Below are 6,919 nucleotides of genomic sequence, written 5' to 3'. Positions count from 1 at the left end.
TCTGAGGAAGGGTCACCGGACCCGAAATGTTAACTCTGTCTTCTCCTTCACAGATGCTGCCAGGCCTACTGAGCTTTTCCAACAACTTTGTTTTGTTCCATGTTTTGCTCCTGCCATGTTTGCAAAGTAATGGCTTTCAGGTGATCCAAGTGTTTGTTCAGGACTGTATCACCTACCTGAACTTTGTAAGTCACAGGACCTGACCTCATGTCAACCTCGCCTCGTACCCATGCAAAGCCATTCCCATGGTTCTGGCACTAAACTTCATCCCTAAATTAAATCATCTCCCTCGGTTAGAGGAGGCATTTGGCCGGCATTAGCATTCCTGCTGCCATTTCACCCTCTCCCCCAGATCTGGAAATATCAGGTTTAACCTGGTGTGGAGTTGCCTTCCTGTCAGCAACTTCACTGGAGCTATCCCTGTTGTTGCATGCAGGGTGGCCCTATAATCGAACAGGAACCAGGACAGTTTGGTCTCAATTGATGCTGTAGGCTGCTTTTTTAAGCCTGCCTTCAATGTTTGGACCACTCTTTCCACTAGACCATTGGACAATGGATGGTATGGAGCTGTCCTTACGTGCCGTATGCCATTGGACTTTAGGAAATATTCAAATTCTTGCCGGTGAATGACATCCCATTGTCTGTGACCAATATTTCTGGGAGTCCATATATGGCAAATGATGCTTGCAGCTTCTCAATCATCTTCCCTGAGTGTGCTGAATGAACCCTGTGCATATTCAACTACTTTGAATGGACATCCACAATGACCATGAACATCGAGCCCATGAAAGGACCGGTATAATGACATACTGGGCCCAGTTTTTGACAGCTGGGTCAAATGGGGCAAGCTTCCCAAATAGAGGCATGATGTCAGAAATGCTTACCCCAACTCCAAGATGACAGTTGCAAGCAAATGTTCTTCAGGCACATCCTGTTTTCTCTCATGGCCAGTGTCCCGTCACCAAATCATGCTTTATTAACTTGTGCATAGTACATTGGCTGTGGCCATCCAGCTCGAAGACAGTCCTCGACTGAGGAGATTCTAATCTCCTGGTTACATTGGTCAGCCAGGGCTTTCCTGATTGGCCCAGGTTAACAACACCAATCAGGAGCCTTTTAGTTAATAAGATCCACTTGGTTTCAATCACTACAGCAGCACACTGCACATTATCATACAGCAGTCAGCCAATTAAGTCTAGGAATTGCAGAGGTTATCCACTTAAACTGCAGAGGTAGGAAGCAAGGTGAGAGACACAGTGCTACTTGATGCTGTAAGAAGAGATCGCACCATTTTAAGGGTTACCAACCCTGCATTCAATGCAGTTTTTGACCAGAAACAACATCCTGCCTTTCAAACAGGAGCAACATCTTGCTTTTCAACCAAGATCGTTTTATGCTGTTTAAGTCATGAAATAACATTTTTGAGCATCTGCTAATGCGTGGAATCAGTTTCATGTTACAGAAGCACTTGCATTTATACTATGGTCCACCATTGTCTGGCAGACTAACTCCACCTTCTGTGATCTAAGAAAAACTAATCAAAAACTTTCTTAATGGTGAGTGGCTAGAATTTATGAGAAGCAAACAAAATTGTTTGCCCATGCACACAGTTCAATCAATGAACAGGCACACAGCCATTCAAGAAGATAATGGAATGGCAAGTGACGAAGTGATGCTTCAATTTTAAAAAGCCATGGCCATCTGTAGTACCTTGTTTGATTTAAGACACTGAATCTCAGTGAAGATATACTTGCAATGGAGAGGGCACAGAGCAGATTTAACTAAATGATATCGGGCTTAAAGCATTAAATTAAAACTGACCGCATATACTTGGCTTCTATCATCTTGAATTGAAAAGAGTGAAGGGTAATCTAAATGAAATGTTTAAAATATAGAGACATGATAGGGTGAGCAAAGAGAAACTATTTCCTTGTTGGAGGAAATCAAAAAAGTTAACCTCCTATTAAGTGTACAAACAGGAAACAAATTTTCACAGAAAGAACAAAGAAATCTGGAACTTGTCCTCTCCCCATATATTATGGATATTGTGTCCGTTATAATTTTCCAGAATGATATCAGTACATTTTTGTTGAGTAAGTGCATCAGGAGATATAACACCAAAGTAGGTCAGTAGATTTGAGCTACAGATTGACCATGATCTAGTTGAATGTTGGAACTTGTTGGGTTAAATGGGCTACTGCTGTCCCTATATTCAGTGTCAGATTCTGACCCTGGCATAACACTGGATAGTTGAGAGATAATAACTTCGGACTCAATTTCATCTGTGTGAAGGTTTTGTAAATGTGGGCATCAGTGTATGTTTAAAAACCTTCTCATTATTCCAGGAATGGGTCTTGGCCTCATTTTGCTTTGGTTGGGTGTCCTTGTCACCTGTGTGGTGCTGTGGGTTACAACTGATAACAGTCAGCTTCTGGTGGCCTGAGGCAAGTAAATTACCTGGATGATGTTATCTGCTTAGCCATCAAATTTGTGCCAGTTAAATGACCCCCTTCAGTAAGAACTATAATTCCCATTCCTGATAGAGTGTCTCTGCCACCAACCTTGAACAGCTTAAGGCAGCTCCATATTTTCTGAGTTTCCTGCAATCCACCCTATGATTATCCACAATGGCTCAGGAAATTACCATTAAAATGTTAATAACAGGGCTGTTCCCTGACTCTGAAACAACTAGTGGGGTCAGCAGCAAAGATTCCCAGTAAAGACATCCTGGTATTTTAACTTGGATGCAAGGCATTTCAGCCCAAAATGTAGATAAGTTGTGAATAAAAACCGAAAGAACAGTGAATGCTGTAAATCAGAAACAAAAACAAAAGTTGCTGTAAACGCTCAGCAGGTCTGGCAGCATCTGTGAAGAGAAATCAGAGTTGACATTTTGGGTCAAGTGACCCTCCCTCAGAACAGGTTGTGTGTGTTTGTAGATAAGTTGTACTTGTTCAATTTACGTATTGCAAAATAAGTTGGTGGCAGAGACATTTAGTAAGTAATAGGAATTGTAGTATTTACTGAAGGTAATCATTTAACTGGAGGAAAATGGGTAGTTAAGCAGATAAAATCATCCAAGCAACTTACTTGCCCCTGAGCTACAAGAAGCTATTATCAATGTTAACCCACAGAACTATGCAGTTGTTCACCATCAAGTCAATCTAAACAGCTTTTTAAATAGCAGGTATTCCAAGATTATCTTTTTATTTGGAATCTCCTTATGTTGCAGTTTTGATGACAACATTGTAACTGTGATGTTTGAATGACCAATAATTAGTTAAGTAGAACATTTGTTCAGATATAGCCTTAATTTCAGGTATTAGCATCTCAGGAAGATCAAGGTACTATTTTGCATAGAATATAGCTAAATACCAATGTTTCCCTGGCTTCTGGTTGTATCACCTAGATTCTATGAGGTCTTCTGAATTTAGTATAAAGGAAACTTATAAAAGAAAATTCTGCAACATCTTCCTTTTTTGTTAAAAATGTTTGAATGGAATAAAACAGTATCTATGCGACCTTACAATAAACAGATTTACTACATAGTTTTTCACATAGCTTCACATTTGGGGTGGCACAGTTGCTCAGTGGTTAGCACTGCTGCCTCATGGCATAAGGGACCCACATTCGATCCCAGCCTTGGGCGACTGTCTGTGTGGAGTATTTTGATTCCACCCTCAGGTGACCGTGTGAAGTTTGCACATTCTCCCGTGTCTGCAGGGTTTTCTCTGGGTGCTCCAGTCTCCTCCCGCAGTCGAAAGATCTGCAGGTTAGTTGGATTGGCCATGCTAAATTGCCCATAGTGGATTAGCCATGGAAATGCAGGGTGACGGGAATAGGGTTGGGGTGGGATGCTGTTCAGAAGGTCAGTGCAGACTCAATGGGCTGAATGGCCTCTTTCTGCACTGTAGGGTTTCTATGATTCTATAGTTGATTGTATTCTAGTGTTGCCATTTCTTTAGTCTTGACACCGCAGGTTCATTTGTTGAAACCTCTTCAGCATTATAGTCTGCGCAATTCAATTCCCTGCCCAGTATTTGTCAAACTCCTTTATAAGCTAATTCATGACTGTAGCAATAAAAAAGTAAAACAAATGGGATGCTGGAAATTTGCAGTGAAAAAGTAAACTTTTCCAGATGTAGAGCAAATGCAGCAACATTTGGAAAGTGCAAAAGAATAGATTAACTTATCACGTGTGGAACTCCATCAGTTTTGACAGAAGTCCAAATGTCAACTCATTTTTTAAAAATTGCTGCCTGGCCGCCTGTTGTGCAATTCCAGCACTGGTATCACTGGGAGACTGAGAAAAGAAAAAGCTACACTGCCACATTGCAATAATAAAACAATATTCGTGGTGGTCTAAGAATGGGCTGCTTACCTTTCTTTCATGACCACAAAGAATCCTGGTCCAGATGGAGCACTGAAAGGTGGAAACAATAACAGCTAGTATTTAAAAGGTGTTTTTAACATGGTTGCAAATTGCATCACAGAATGGAGGGCTGATGATTCAAGAGTTGATATGAAAGCTAAATTGAAAACGAATTAAGAAGGGACTTTTTGTTTCCATGGATGGACACAGAGGAATGAAGTCGTGGAGGAGGAGAAAAGATATTAATGGAGAGCAATACTAGCGAGATACCCTATCCAAGACTGTAAAAATAGCATGCTCTTTAAAGACATAGGATGGAATCCTCCCAGTCAGAGAGCAATGCTGACCATGGCAAGAAATTTGTGAAAATCGGGAGAGAAGTTCAGTGAGGAACTCCTTAATTTGGAGAGCAAGAAGTCCTACTTTCCCACCAAGTGTTGAATGGCAAGACAAGATCTGGGTCACTGAGCAGTGAGAGGCTTATATGCATAGATTGGCATTCATTATCGCTTAATCTTGCCTCATTGATATGCAGTTTCCTATTTTTTACCTGCTGGATGGAAACTCAATGAAAACATTCCCCATATGAAAGTCAGACTGGTGAACTGACAATTCCAACTTGCCCTTTATTCATCCAGACCCCTATCTCAGAATATACTCCATTGCATGCACAGCCCATCGACGGTTATTAGCATCAGATACATACCAACCACACTCACTCATCTCCGATCCATTTACAACATGGTTCTGCAGTTCAATACTGCACCTTGGAGCACATCAACATCTTGTATTGCAATGAAAAGACACTTTATACACCAGGACAAGCACCTAGTTCATGATTTGATCTCTCTACGTCTCAGGGCTGTTCCCTCGCTGTCTTACTACTTACTCACTTTGTGTCCACTTCAATATTCACAGCATCCCCAACCTTGCCTTTTTGTGCTTGTTCCACCAGCTGCATCTTAAAAGCTCACAGTGCTTCTGGCTTGCCATGATGCAGACACAAAGCAAGGCATCATGTTATGCTTTTCAACAGCTAATAGGCTGGGCACAGCAAGATGTGGCACCATACTATGTTAATTTCCAACCTACGGCATGTGTTAGCAGCCTGTGCTATAAACACATTACATGTGCATCAACAAAATTATAAGCATCTTCGTCATCATCATGCCCATGTCTCAAGTCCTCAGTTAAGACCAGGGAGATTGCCATCAAGAGGGGGGGGCCATGTACCATCGGTCAAGGGCATTGTCTACTCACAGTCTAAGGGCTTCGGCACAGTCAGTCATTCACTCGGCATGGTCAGGATCAGAGGGAACTCATTGCTACAGTCCAGGGAATGGGCCATGTCAGTCCAACAGGTCCAGTGCAACCAGTCAAGGGATTCAAAGATTGTGAATTGGAGAGCTGTGCCCACATCAGCCAGGGGTCTGGTCAACCATGAGTCGGGTCTGTCTGTCCAAGTCTCACAGGAGAGTGGACCATGCTCAGTCCTGGGGATCAATGGAATCAAAGTCAAGGCAGGGTTACCAGGGGGCACTGCTGAGGTAGGGAAACGGGGAAGCTCCATGTTAGGGTTTGGAGGCAGCAACCTGGGATGAAGTGGGGGCAAGGATGGTGAAAGGGGGAAATTTGACATATAAGTAGGATGCAGCATGAGGTACTGCAAGAGAGTGGTCCATCAGCAGTCACCACCACAATGGCATCAATGGTGGGAGTATGGAGCACAATGGTGGACAGAACTAAAGTCTGTTAAAGGGGCTCAGGGGTGATGATCAGAGTTGCTGACTTAACACCGGGCAATGGGTGAGACCATGTGGGATTAATAGTGATGGGCTTCCCAGAGAAGAAAGGGACATAAAGATTTGGGGGAGGAACTGATGACCAGGTTGCACCTATGACTCAGCATTTCAGCTTTGTCTTCCATATTCTCTCCATACCAAATGTGAACTATGAATGGAAAATGGCTGTGACTGGACCTGTAGCAGCTGGAGTTAGTGTCTTTTATTTGTACCTACACACAGGCTTCAATCTTGAGCAATTGCCCTTCAAGATACAATTGCAGCAATCATGCACTTGCAAAGTACATGTTGAATTATGTTATAATCATATTATCGCCCATGTAAAATGTATGCCATGTCCAACTGTGTTGAGTCCAAATGCTGACAACAAGGAATCTGGACCATGTCATCGTTCATTGCAAATTGAAGATGGCCGCCTCTGTCGAGCACCAGTAATCACAGGTGACCTTAAAAGTGTCCCCTTCATGCTACAAAATTCAAAGATACCACAAGATCATTCACCTGCATAAGGACATGCAACGGATTTCCTATCATCTGAACTGTAAATTCATTGAAATACCTATGCAAAAATGCAATGATGCCTTTCTTGAGTGATAAGGGGCTGGGAGCATAATGTCACATTACACGTGCAGCACATACAATCTCTTACTGTTATGGCTGGTGCTGCTTTCATCATAATATGGTTCAGTGTCAAAGTACTATCGCCTTCCTTGTCAGAGTGCTCCATGTCCCAGTGTTTGGAGAA

Source organism: Rhincodon typus, chromosome 3 (assembly GCF_021869965.1).
Source record: "Rhincodon typus isolate 14 chromosome 3, sRhiTyp1.1, whole genome shotgun sequence".
NCBI lineage: Eukaryota > Metazoa > Chordata > Chondrichthyes > Orectolobiformes > Rhincodontidae > Rhincodon > Rhincodon typus.
The sequence above is the reverse complement of the archived record's forward strand: the minus strand, read 5'-3'. Positions refer to the sequence as shown.